Raw genomic sequence first — 13,194 nt, forward strand, 5'->3', positions numbered from 1 at the left:
CCCTTCAGTCGGGGCTCCTCACTGCCCTCTTCCTTTGGCTCTGGGGCTCCTCACTGCCCCCAAACTCCGGGGCTCCTCCCTGCCCCCTTCCTTTGGCTCTGGGGCTTCTCACTGCCCCCAAACTCTGGAGCTGGGGCCCACGCACCCCAAACAATGCTGCACCCTCTCCAGCACCAGGAACCTCCACGCTACTGTGGAGTCCCTATGAAGCCTCCTCCAACCCCTAATAGCCTCACCCAGTCCTCCAGTGAAACAGTAAACACAAAACGCAAAGCCCCTGGGCTACAACATAAAAGCTAGACCGTTCTAGTCAAAAATACAAATCCCTCCCTACCAGAGAGAGAGAACACATCAACCCCCAGCAGGAACCACGGGATGTTCCCACTGTCAGAGTTCTCCCCTTTGTTCTGGCTGAAGGCTGCTGGAGGGGAACTGCCCTCCTGGCCTTCTACCTGGGCTTGAGGGCTAAGCTCCACCCCTTCCTGTCTCTAGGTTTCCCTGGTTGCTAGGGTAACCAGCACCTGCAGTCCTGGTAACTGGCAGCTGCGCTTCCCCCTTCCTGCCACTAGGGGTCTCTCCCGAGCCATTTCTGCTCTAAGTCGCAGGGCACCTGAGAGCTCTGCAACAGTAGGCTCATCCACAAAAGGTGTTTTGTAAGTTCCCTTTGAGGATTAGAGGTGAGAGATAGGAGGAGTGATTTACTTGTGAGAAGTGTGCCTCCACAGGTAGTTGGGTATTCTTGTCTTCGATAGATTTTCAGCTCACGTTCATTCTGGTGCACAGTTGTTGCTTGGTTTCTCATACATATTTTTCATCAGGGCATTTGGTGCACTGGATGAGATGTATAACATTTCCTCGCTGCAAATTTGGTGGTATCAGAGAGCTTCGCTGTAAATTACAGCTTTCTTGGTGTGTTTAAGGCGATTGCTGGTTCTGTGTAGATATGTATGTTGTTCCACAGGTTTCTTATTTTGAATTTTACCATCTTGAACCATCTTGGATATTGATCATGGGGCCGATCCGAGGACCTTACTAAGCCATCCAATCGGTAGTAGCGACAGGCGGTGTGTACAAAGGGCAGGGACTTAATCAACGTGAGCTTATGACCCTGCACTTACTGGGAATTGATCATGGTGTTCAAAAAGGAAATGCTGGTGTTGTAGAGAATTCAAGCAATAGTCTGATGGAGGGATGGTGATTGTTGAATTTTGGGTAAAAATCAGAGACTGCAGGGTTTTGGTCCAGATGGTGATGTCATCTGTGTATCTCAGGAATAGTAAGGGTTTGCTGGTACAGTCCTTGAGGAAATCTTCTTCTAGGTGGGCCATAAAAAGGCTGACATATTGAGGGGCCATTTTGGTGCCCATAGCTGTGCCCATAGTCTGGAGGAAGCATTGGTTATTGAAACTGAAGTTGCTGCATGTGGGGATGAAGTATATGAGTTCAGTGATATCCTGAGGTCTGTACTCTGAGTTGTAATCTTGTTCCTGTAGACATGGGAGGTGGGCTTGGATGCTATCTTGGTGTGGGATTTTGGTGTATAAGTTAGTGACATCCATGGTGGCTAGGAGGATATTGCTGGGAAGGTGGTCTACGTTTGAGTTTTCGCAGGAAGTCAGTTGTGTCTTGGATGAAACTTGGTCTTTGGGTGACGATTTGTTTTAAGATGGATTACATGAAACCTGATATTTCTTTCGTTGGGTTCCATGGTTAGAAATGATAGCTCTGCCAGGGTTTCCTTGTTTGTGGATTTTAGGGAGCAGGTAAAAAGTCCCTGGATTGGGTAGTGGAGGGACCTGTGTCTGAAGTTTTTCTTGTAGTTCTGACAGAAATGATGTGACGGTGGTTTTGAGAAAAGGGGAGTAGGATTTTCCTCTAGTTTTTTACAGTAGGTAGTGTCAGAGAGTTATCTGTTGGTTTCTTTTATGTAGTCTTCATGGTTGAGGATAACTATAGCTCCTCCTTTATATACTGGTTTCATTACTATTTTGGTGGTTGAATTTTAGAGATTCTATGGCCCTTCTTTCTGAGAGGGAAAAGTTGTTATAGTGGTGTTTGCTGTTGAGTATTTAATTGTTCATTCTTTCTCTGAAGCAGGTAATGTAGCAATCAAGGTGTAAATTTCATCCACTGTTAGGTGTCGAGTCTAAGGTTTTTTTGGATTTTTTGGCATTGATTTTTTTAATTGATGTTGTCACCAGATAAATTCATGTTGAAAATGGATTCCTTTTGGTTGTGGAAATATTTCTTCAGATTGAGGTGTCAACAAAATTCTTCTAGCTCTCAACATTGTAGTATCTTATTTGGGTGCTCTTCTGGACAGAAATTAAGGCCTTTGCAGAGGACAGATTTTTCAGCTTTGGCAAGTGTGTGTCTTCTCTAATCACTAATACTACCTCAGTTTCAACAAAGCTGATCTTTTCATGTACTAAAAAAGCAAGGAATAAACTGCTGGACAAACACTAATATTGTTTTCAGGCATATGTAGGTTTCCTAGATGACACACTGTTGAGATAAATGAAGCCATTCACACCTCTCAGTGTTACACGGGACAGCTCTTCATTCCCAGACTATTCTGGACCTGGACTGGCTTCAAGGGCTTGCCTACTTACTCACTGCTCCTGATAGCCACATGTGCCAGGAGTTGGCTAAGGATGCTGTCCCCTAAACCAGCAGGTCAGATAAGAGTCTCTGAAGAGACACCTTCACATCCCAAGGAGTCTCCCCCTACAACAGGATGATGCCTAGAGCCTTCTGACAAGTTAAACATTTAATTATGCTAAAATAAGTGTGTGATGCAAAAAGAAAGAAAAGAAAGAGAAAAAACAGCATCAAACTGTTTCCCTCCTGCTTGTTTGCAGAAGAAAAAAAGATACAAAGTAACCAGCTTCTACAACCACATACTGCAGAAAGGAGAGCTGTGTCATTTTAACTGGCATCTCAAATGGATAATTTTGAACTGTTCAAGATTTCAGCATAATGAAAGGTCATGATGATTGGCTGACCTTGCTAGTAGTTTCTTCCTCATAATTCAAAATGAGTGGGAGGGATGAGGAAAAAAGTCCCTCCTTTGAGGAAAACATGTCAGATTAGCTATTCAATGTATATGGTATACATTAGCACAGATACCAAGACACTAGAGTCATTTCCACTGGAAGTCCCCACCAAATTTTTCTTTTACGGTAGAGCACATATTGCTCAACTTTGACAGGTGGTTTCTATTTAAATGGAAAAAGTGCATGTTCATTTATAATCTGAAGATGGTTTTCAGTAAAATGAGAAAGAAAATGCAACCCGAATTTGAATTCATCCATCTGGATAATCCAAGAAATGGGAATGAGAGGCTATACTCCAGCCCTATCTCCCTGGCTTACTCAGTAAGGTCCCTAAGTGAGCAGAGGCAAAAGGAAGTAAATATTAATATTAATAACAACATCTGAAGTTCATGTTCAAATGGAATAGGCAGAATTTTTTCTTTGCATGTCATCTGATATAAACTACAGAAGAGTACAAGAGTTCTAAGAAATTATGTATTCTCTGAAGATGTTTTTCTGTGCTCAACAGCTTCATACCAGGGATCAAGAAACACTGTTGTGGTTTACAAATGGTATTATCTCACATCTGAGCACAAAAATGAGAGACAAGTTCTTTCTGCCAAAGAATTCTGTTATGTTGCCCCTTTTATTGCCGCTTTAGCCAGTGACCTTTCGACAGCTAACGAGCAGAACAGGGGTAGGCAACGTTTTTTGGATGGAGTGCCGAAAAACACCACAATGCCTACCTTGGAAGGTGCCGGATTGCTGGCATGCCAGAAAAACAAAATGAAGGCGGGGGGTACATGGCAGGATGCCCTGCTTGTGCCCCCCCCAAAGCCCCTGCCCCCCAGCCTGGGCACCTGCAGCAAGCAGGCTGAAAACAGCTGCGCTGGGCTCCACAGCTTCTGCATCAGCTCCATGCTGGCAGCAACTGCATGCGCACCTCACAGCGGACAGCACAGCCCACTCCAAGGTGCACACACAGTCGCCACCAGCATGGAGCTGATGCCGGAGCTGTGGAGCCTGGCAGAGCTGTTTGCAGCCTGCCCATTGCTTGCTGCAGCTGCCTAGAGCCCAGGCTGGCTACAAACAGCTGCCCCAGGCTCCAAAGCCCAGTCACCAGCTCTGTGCCGGGAGCGGAGGAAGAAACCAGGGTTGCGCTGCCTCAGGCCCCTCCCCCACTGCCCACTCCGAGGAATGCCTGCATGCACTAGTATAGAGCTGATACCGCGGCTCCGGAGCCTGGCGCAGCTGTTTGCAGCCTCCTGGCTGCAGCCAGCCCCAGCTCTGGGTAGCTGCTGCCAACCAGAAGCCCAGGCTGCTCCCAGTAGGCAGCTGGGATGCTGCAAGCTCTGCTGGGAGCAGTCCAGGCTCTGTTGCTGGCAGCAGCTAACCAGAGCTGGGGCTGGCTGTGGTGTGCCAAGCAAAATGGCCTTACGTGCCATACTCGGGGGTTGCCGACCCCTGGAGTAGAACTATGAATTAAAAAAAAACAGAAGTCATAGGGTAGCACCAAACATTCAACTTATTGCTAAGTGCAGTTGAAACGCAAGCAGCTTTATGTTTAAGCAGTTGAATAAGTGCCTCCTTAGAGTTGCCAAAGTCGCTTCCTTTCAGACAGAGATTATCTCCTTAACATGCCCTAACTTCAACAGGTCACTATAGCCCCATGATTTGCAACTGTTGAAGGTAAATGTGTGATACTATACTAACACATAGCAATACATCACAACATTCCAAGTGAACATGTGACAAAGTCCAAAAAGTGCATGTAAACTAAGAAATGCTCATTTTCATAAAGGTGAACTTTCACATTAAACACATGCATCTATTTTTGACTTAACGTAAGTAGTGACTTCTTTTGGCATCCATCAGAATAAGTACACCTATCTGTAGAGCTTCAGGGGGTATAAGGTTGTATCCGTAGAGCTTGAAATTCTGCAAATTTTATAAGATGGAGAGTTGCTTTAAATTCAGTTACCAGAAGAGAATACGGTCCGACTCATGGCAGTGAACAGAGTCAGGACTGGTTTCAGTTTCTAGCTCTGTTACCAATGGGAAGTCAGTTCTCTGGGCTGCAATTTCCTTGGTTATAAAATACAGGTAGCATGGGAAGTAAGGAGGGTGAGGGAGGCAGGGACAAGGGAGTGGAATTAAGAATCAATTTCTACAAAGCAATTTGCAAGTATATAGTACCATTTATCTATCTAGTTTTCTATCTATCTATCAACATATTAATATAGCATCTAGAATGCAAGGGATGAGCTTAAGTCTAATAATAAGCTTATCCACTGGCATCAGCTGTTAACTTTTTCCTTTAATCATATTTACATCAATGAACACCTTAGGGCCCCATAAGGATAAACAATACCAATAAAGACAAAAAAATTCCATATTGCACCTTCCTATATGAAAGATGTAGGTAGCCATCTCTATCCTGCTCTCTGTATACTGCAATGTGCTGTCTTGTTGCCTATTTTTTCTTACTATGATGAACAGGAAAAAAAACTTTCTAAAATTTAGATGCTAGAGAAATATGAGACTAAACTGATTAGAAGACTGGTGAAATCTAATGTGGCAACCCCTGGGAAAACCAGTTGAGCTCACAAGTAGCAAACTCTAGAACAGGAGTGGCCAATCTGTGGCTCAAGTGCCACAAGTGCCTGTGTGGTCCATGGCAAAGCAGGGAAGGGACATGCAGCACAGTGGAAGATAGGGCAGGGAGCAGAAAGCAGAGCAGCAGAACAGGCAAGAAGCACAGGGTGGAGAGCAGAAAACAGAGCAGCTGATCGTGCAGGGGAAGGGAATTAGAATGGCAGATTAGAATCTGCCAAACAGATTGGCCCCCACTGCCCTAGAAGCCCCCATCAATATAAGATCCATTTGGACAGGTCCCAGGCCTTCTCAAGCTTACACAACATCCAGGTCATTGCAGGTGCCACAATAAATTCACAATGGTACTGCATTTTTTTTAAGATGCCAGCATACCTATAAGATATCGGAATTGCTCTGTTCTGTTAATACCTATTCAAAGCCAGTGTGTCAAGCATTTGGAAGAAATCTCTTTTGTTAAAGTTTTGGTACCTCTGTTCTTTCAGAGCTCGCAACCAACATCTAAACCACCCTCTTCCCCCCGCCCCAAGAAATTCTCCAGCAACAAACTGAGCCCCAAATGGGAAGTTCCTGACGATTTAAAGTTTACAAAAAAACCAGAAAAATAAAAAAAGATTTTCAGGCCTTCTTTATATAGTGTGTAAAAGCCAAAAGGTAGCAAAACTCCATTTATTTCTAAGACCTTTGATAGGCCATCTTTAGAATAATATTCTCAGATTAAGTAAAAGCCTCCAAACCACTCTGCCAGTTGCATTTCAATAATAGGACAATTTTTATCTTTTAATTTTAAAATGCCCATCAGTATACAGAAGGGAAAATACAAACAGTACCTTGACAGGTGAGAAGGAAGGCAACATCTGATGGAAGCAACCAAATGAGGTGCACTTTTTTCTGTAAAGGAAGTTGTCCTGGGTTTTTAGATTATGATATTGGGGGGGGGGGGTATAGACACCATTACTTCTAAGTTGACTGTATAAACTAAAAATAGAGACTTAATGAAAGTCTTGATGTTGCATTCCCCTTGCAACCCAGAACAATAGCTGATAAAACAAGTAAATAATATTATAAGTGGAAATTTTTATCAGCTTTATTCACATTACATTTTACTATCAAAAACTTTTAAGAAACACTGATACTCCTTAGAAAACCCAAATTTAACCTTGCTTCTGTTCTAACAAACAAAACAGAAGTAATTAAAAGTTGTTGCAAAGTAAGCATTTAGAATCACTAACATAAGGAAAAGCAATTTTACACTTCAGCAGGAACCTCTTACTAAGTATACATGGGTTTAGCCAAGCCCTGCACACCTTCACAGAATGATTGATTGATAGGACACATTCCAAAGAGTATTAGCTTACTGTCTCTCAGATAAAATAAAGCCTTTGTGAATTAATCCGGAATTCTCCATATGTTCTACTTTATAAAATGGCTTTATTAAGGGCCTTTATGGACTGCCTTCCTCTTCATATTATATTAAATAATTATATCTTGCAATACATTTAAAGATGAACTGAAACAGTTACGCTATACAAAATTTACTATCTTGACAGCTCAAGTTTTTATAGCTTATACATTTCAGTCTAAATTACAAATAGGATTTTAGTCAGTAAAATAGAAATTCAGAGATTTTTTTTACACCATTGTAAAATGCTATAGACATCGTTAGTGGTAATTAAAAGCCAGTTCTAGCTTTAAAAACCCACAATTTTGATCCTAAGTGCATTATTTGCAAAATATATATAAATACACATTTTTTCTATATTTTGAATTCATGAATAGGAATTTTTTTATATACTTAATATCTTGTTAGGACAACTAGCTGCAATGCTACTGGAAATTTAAAGAATATATTTTTATTTTTTTCAGCTATTTCTTACTTTCTTTCCCAAAATGAAATCACAATGCTGATTTAGTGACTTCTAACTTCCATTCTGGCATAATATACTGACTTTTCAATGAAGTCTTCTTCTCAGGAAGAAAACTCTGGCATACGTTACTACAAAAAGGGTAAAGGAAGCAAACATTTAATTAGGTGCTTTTGCTCAACTGCCTTGCAATTCTTTTCTGTATAAAAAGGGGCTCTATAGCAAACATGCTCTGCCACCAAGAAATCTAATGGAGAGCCCTGTGCATAGAAAGGATATGAAACAGCAACACAGACCAGAAGTTTACTGACCTTATAAGGTAGCAAGGGATCACAAGCAACAACTGACAAGTTCCTCAATTTCTCTAAAAACCACAAGGCACAGCCACTGAGAGCATAAGCCTCAAGTACAAAGAAGCTAGAGTTCCCAACTCCAACATTCTCTGAATTCAAAATATCATAAAGTGTCGGCTCTCTCAATTTTTAGGTTTTTGATCGTATAATGGGAAGGGATGGCAAAGACAGCTTTACTTGGAATCAGAAAAATAAATAGTTTTCAAAAGTATTTTGTAATGGCCTGAAGACAGCAACCAATTTAGACAGCTGTGCAACTAGCCACAGAAGCTGCATTTTAGAAACAGCCCTGCTTTGGAACAATTGAAACTTTCTCCAGTGCAAAGTCTGCACACAGGCAGCAGTGTTTCTTTGCAAACATCTAACAGTTTCATTATTGTTTACCCACCAAAAAAAACTCTACCAATCCATCAAGCTTGACATTTCACTCGCTTTTGCAGCTACTCCAGAATGCTTGGCATACATGGGAGGAATTTCCAGCATCCAAACCAAAAGAATAACTTTGTTAAACAGAAATAAAACCCATTTCTCTTTCTTTAATATAATGTACTGAACATAAAAAATGGACCCATTTGTGTTAAAAGCTACAAAGACAAGTACCTGTTGGCAATCTACTCCATTGGATCAATAAAAGCAGCTCATTCAAAATAGCTCTAAGGACAAAGGATCTAACCAATTCGGCTCTATTTAGAAAGGACTCCTCACAGGGACTCTAGCAGGGTTACCAGTTGCAGTTGTTGCCCAGCTGTGATAGATCAGTATGTGCTGTGCAATGTAGTTCCTCTAACTTGCTACCAGTGACCCCTCCCATCCCAAGAATGCCACTGCTAACTGAAGAAGAAAATGTTCCAAGGGAACACGGACATGATTGTGTAAAAAAAAAAAAACCCTGAATGCATGACGCAAGCCTGCAAACAATGTCATCATAAAATGTAAACAGAAGCCCTATAAATAACTGATCACGAACAAATAGTACCCCAGGGTGATTTTAACTACCTCAAATGCAATTGAGTGAATGAGACATTCCGGTTTCACACTTGAAAGCTACTTACCAAGCCAGAAGCCACTGTTTTCAGGGCAAGTTGTTTTGACACTGACAAAGGAGGTAGATAGGATCACTACACACAAGTTGCAGGAATCTAACTGAAGGTGTGGTTTAGCATTAGTGTAACTAAATTGTTATAGCTCTGTAGAAGAGCACTCTGGCATTAGTCTAGCTGCCTGGGAAAGCCAAACCAATGCAATTCTGTTCATAACTGGTTAGATGTCTCCTGGGTGTAGCTATATAAACTACAGCAATCTGTGTGCCTGGACAAGTCCTTAATCTTCTGTAAAACACAGAAGACAACACCCAAAGGAGCTCCTATTCTGTCCATCTATAATAGTGGTTACTATAAAAGATTAGCTTTGATTCTTGTAAGAGATTAATGAAATTTTAAACCAGTGGATATTAAAACTGACAGCAGATTAAAGGATAACATGAAAAAAAATCACTATGCTATTTAAAAATATTCTCTCAAGCAAAACACCTGCAAATTTCAAAACTTAAAGAATAGAGGGGGGAAATGAAGTTTTGAAGTTAAATTTATATTTTAATTTTTTATTGGAGAGTGATATTGAAATGACTATTCCAAAGTTATTGGGTGTAGGAAGTCAGAGCATAGCTTTATCCCAAAAAAAGTTAGTACTCTGAAGCAAACCAAGAATCTCAAGTGTAGTACCTACCAAGCCTTCAAAGATATTGGAGATACTGAAAAAAGATACGTCTCAAAAAGTAGCAACTGTTTCTAAAGACTGGAAGGTCATTAATGTGCGAGTCCATGCAAACAAAAACAAAAAACACAAATCAGTAAAGTTTTCCAGGAATTATAAGGGTAGGGAAGGGGAAGGGAGTGTAAATCCAGCTCTCAGATTTGGAAAAAATGAACCAGTCTCTAAAGACAGGCTAGGGGTATATATAAATTATTCATATAACAGTGTTATACCCTGGTCCTTTAAGGCTACCTCCATAACCTCACAAAATTCCCTAAAAACAGAATGAACGCACTGATTCTGGGAAGCTGTGCTGCCTGACTTTTAGAAGAGGAATCCAAAAAAGAAGATAAACATTCTACTTCTAACTTTGCAATTAACTCAATGTTTGATTGGCATCTCTCTAGCTCCGCAGTTTTCCCCTTCTGGGAAACAGAGATAACACTTGCACTGTGCCTATGGCTCTTTGGATGATGGAAGTTGAAAGTATTCATTTACCTGCAATGTCAAAAAAGCTTCTGAAATTACTCCTCAACAGAAGACAGGAGAAAACTGTTCTGGGGATGCATGGAGGCATACTGTCTAAGAGCAGAGATGGGAAAGTGTTTCTGTCAGATTAGCTAGAACCTGACAGTGAAAGCATGTCATTGGTCTGGGAATGTCTAAGTATAGGTCTATACTGCTGTCATGTATGCATACTAAACCTGGCTTTAAAACAGCTGAGAGAGGTAGTTAGCCCTGGTAGTCCAAAGTCAGTCAGACGGCAGGGTAGATATATACCTTTAAAATAACTAACACAGCAACTGTTTGAATTCTTAACTGCCATGATTATACTGCTGTCGGCAATTCCTAACTTCTTGAATGAGTTAATACTCTGGTAATGAGCTCCACACTTCATGGTGATGCAGCTAGGCAGATACAAATACTCAAGCTATCTAATTAAAGCTATACCAGGTTGTTTACTCTAAACAACACTGCAGTCACAGGGTCGACTTCACTGTACACGTATCCAGAGATATGTACCAAGCTCTCTTCCCTTCTGCCAGTCAACCCTCTTTCACTGCTCCCTAGCTACACCCTCTCTGATTAGTACCAGCAAGAGGCCTCAAAGCGAATGCAAAAAGCCACCAAACAATGCTGCTAAATGACACTTAGAAGCCCTGTCACTCCTATACCTAAGCCACATGAAACAACAGTTCACAAGTTATTGTGTATGAATTGAACAGAAACCACATACTTGTAGCCTCTACATGTTAAAACAGTTTTAATTTATATCCCAAACCATTCTTGCCTTCCATCTCCAACCTCTGTACTTTCCATTCTCCCACAGGCTTGATCCAGAGCCCTGGGAATTCAATGGAAAGTCTCCCATCAGCTTCTGGGTTTTTGATCAAGCCCTGCATTCTTCTTCTTGCTTAGTTATACACCTTACAGAGGCATTCCTCCAAACTTCTCTGCTATACTGGGTATATTTCAAACCCAGTTTGGAAATAACTGTACCATGCCCAAAGCAGACATAAGAAGCATTGGGCATGGGCCTTCCTCTGTATTCTGGTAAAGCCATTAAGCACTGATCAGTGTGACATGTTACTGCCATAAGCAAACGTAAGAGCACAGCTATTTTCCCACCAGATCAGACCCAATGTCCATCTGGTCCAGAAGCCTCTCTCCAACAAGTCTGTCAGAGGCAGCTATGAAAACCCCTCAGCAGACAGATGTAAGAAAATCTACAAGCTCCCCAAGAGGTCTCACTTTCAAATAATTAGAGGTTGGCCTACGACCTGATGCATGAAGTTTACTATTCCTTCTAAAATATACAGACACTGCAGAAGCACTTAGTGAAAAGCTGGTACCTGCCACAAGGAATTTATAATCTAGGTCAGTGGTTTTCAACCTATGGGGGTCTGCAGACTACGTCTAAGGGGTCTAACAAAAGATTACTATGATCAAAGTATGTAAATACCCATGCTTACAATTCAAAAGGGGGCAGCACCTTCATTCAAATCGTTTTACGTGTCCACAAATAAAAAAAGAGATTGAAAGCCACTGATCTAGATTATAACATGTAAGTGAAACCAAGAAACTACTGGATGAAGTTACAAGGCTACACAAGTACAAATAAAAAGTGTATTTCTCAAATACTGAAATTAAATAAGTCTTTAAAGCCAGAAACAAAGAGCAGGCCAGCTGGTCTGGGATGGGGAAGAAGAGATTAAACCTAGCATGCCAACAAGTCCACAGTACAATTTAAAGATGCCTTTGCCTTCTTTTTCATCTTAATTAATTTTGATATGTATAAGCATAGAAAAAGAAGATATTAATACCTTCTGCTCAAAAGCTGGAACCCCCAGAGGAAATCTGGATTCAAGTTCAGCTCATTGTTAATTCCATCTCAGGAATTAACAATGGCCCAGGCAGTTAACCACTTATGTACAGTCATGAATCACAGTGAAAGCGCTCTATGCTTTCAGTTAAAGCCTAATTACTACTGACAACTAACTGCACTTTGAAACTGCATTGCTTTATAGTTCAATAGCTTCACACACCTGAAGCAGCCAGCCAGCATTTGCTTTCTTGAGAAACAAGATACTGATCTAGATGGACCATTTTGTTTCACTGGACACAACAGTTCCATTTAAGACCCTTACATTTATTCACAGGGCAATCCCAGCTGTAAGCGCAAAACCCTTCCCAACACCAAGGTGGCGGGCACAGCACACATTACAGGAACACAAGAGTTCACTTAAGTGGAGACGTGAGGACCTAGAACATAGAAGCAACAAAACAGGAATAACTCTTAACATACACGTCGTTCATCCATATTATTTTTACGCTAAGACTTACACAAGCTCAACTGTGATAGTTTTTGAAGAAAAGACGACAGCACTTGTGAAAATGCAACACAGAGAAAGCTTTAAACAAAACCACCAGCATTTCCCTCGACGCCCCGTGAATCTGCAGTCCATGGGGTTACTGGAAGAAGAAAGCCCGCTGCTCTGCCGACAGCAGAAAGATGATCCCACGACACGCACCCTGGACTTGGCAGGCGCCAACACAAGGAAGCGGAGGGCGGCCTCGCAGGCGGATCCTCTCGCTCAGCGCAGCGGCGTCCTATATGCCCGCAGGCAGGTCGGAGGCAGTCCCGCACCGGGGGAGACAAACGGCCCTATACTAGTGTCCCGCGCCCGGCCGCGAGCGGGACGCCCGGCCCCGCCGGCTGGGGCCGAGGCCCCGGGTACCGCACAGCGCCGCGCCGCGCGGGGCTGGGCTCGGGCCAGCCACTCCTGCCCCGCAACACAGGGACCGTCCTCGGCCCTGCCCCAAAGCCGCTGTCCCCGCGGCCCGGCCGCCGCCAGGGACAGCCCCGGCGAGCTGGGCACCCCGGCTCCCTCACCTGGTGGCGTAGCCCGGCCCGGCCCCGGCCCCGGCCCCGGGCGGGGTGCGCGGGTCCCGGCCTCCTCCGCCCGCGCGGCGGCGGCGCTATGGCAACTGCCCGGGGCGGGCGGCGGCCACCGAGACGCAGGACTAGAGCGGAGACAGGCGGGGGAGGGGGTAGAGCGGCTTCCGCCCCGCCCA

At 42.9% G+C, this 13,194-nt stretch overlaps 1 protein-coding gene across 4 annotated transcripts in view; it reads right to left on the minus strand.

The window, feature by feature from the left end:
• RFFL (ring finger and FYVE like domain containing E3 ubiquitin protein ligase) overlaps window positions 1-13,167 on the minus strand; it is an 82,619-nt gene extending 69,452 nt beyond the window's left edge. Inside the window, exons 1-2 of one of the 4 annotated variants that reach the window (XM_090025739.1) lie at window positions 13,013-13,143; window positions 12,267-12,381 (exon numbers count right to left, since the gene is read on the minus strand). The gene's annotated coding sequence lies outside the window, so the exon portion shown is untranslated. Of the gene's footprint in view, window positions 1-12,266; window positions 12,382-12,462; window positions 12,617-13,012 lie in introns of those variants that run through there. The other 3 variants (XM_090025741.1, XM_090025737.1, XM_090025738.1) reach the window with 3 other exon arrangements.
• Between the last annotated feature and the right edge of the window lie 27 nt (window positions 13,168-13,194).

Source organism: Crocodylus siamensis, chromosome 13 (assembly GCF_052110815.1).
Source record: "Crocodylus siamensis isolate JL-2025a chromosome 13, ASM5211081v1, whole genome shotgun sequence".
Lineage (NCBI taxonomy): Eukaryota > Metazoa > Chordata > Crocodylia > Crocodylidae > Crocodylus > Crocodylus siamensis.